We start from the raw sequence: 814 nt of genomic DNA, 5'->3' as shown, positions 1-814 counted from the left end.
GCCATTCCGGTTTGGCACAAATTTTATGACAGTATTTCATACATGGTATTTAGATCTGTTCTCTTTTAGTATAATATTGAAATATTTCCTCATAGGGGACATTGCGTAGACATTTTTGTATCCATTGTGACTGGAAATGCAGCTAGTGAAAGAAGGTACTATGGAATGGAATATTACGTACAAAACATTGCATTTATCCGAGATGAGGTTTTGTGAGCGGTGTGATGTTCTATGTGATAAGGAGCTGTGATAAAAGGTCCTTTATATTTTTTTAAGTATGGCTGAATTTACAACTTCCCATAGCATTATGTTTGTCAGTCAAAATCCAAACTCAAAGTTTGTGAAAAGTTCCACGGTCAGTAAGATACTGTTAACTAAGGTTGCCTACATTTGTAAAATGTAACATGTATCTGTGTTTTCATGTTGTGAAAATGAACTTAGACTTTTGTACTGTAGTATTCAGATTTCAATAAGTATTGTAAGTTTTGGATACTTAATAAGCTTTGGAAAATGTATAAATGTTCCATGTAGCAGCTTTTTGTGGATCTGCTTAATGTATTTGCTCATGTTAATGACTTCCAATGTTTTTAGAGAAGATCTGATCATTAAATTTTTGTATTAATTGTTTTTGCGAGTAAACAGTTTCTTTCCTTCGTATCAAGACTTTCATAGTCCTTTTTTGAGTATAGTTGAAAAAACACCAAGATATTGTGATCATGAAACTATGTGGTATATGGGATGAAGTTGTAATATAACATATATTTTTGCATTCTGTTTTTATAATTTTACTTTTGACTGAAATCTATACAAAGCA

The sequence above is a fragment of the Penaeus monodon genome, chromosome 25 (assembly GCF_015228065.2).
Source record: "Penaeus monodon isolate SGIC_2016 chromosome 25, NSTDA_Pmon_1, whole genome shotgun sequence".
Lineage (NCBI taxonomy): Eukaryota > Metazoa > Arthropoda > Malacostraca > Decapoda > Penaeidae > Penaeus > Penaeus monodon.
The sequence above is the reverse complement of the archived record's forward strand: the minus strand, read 5'-3'. Positions refer to the sequence as shown.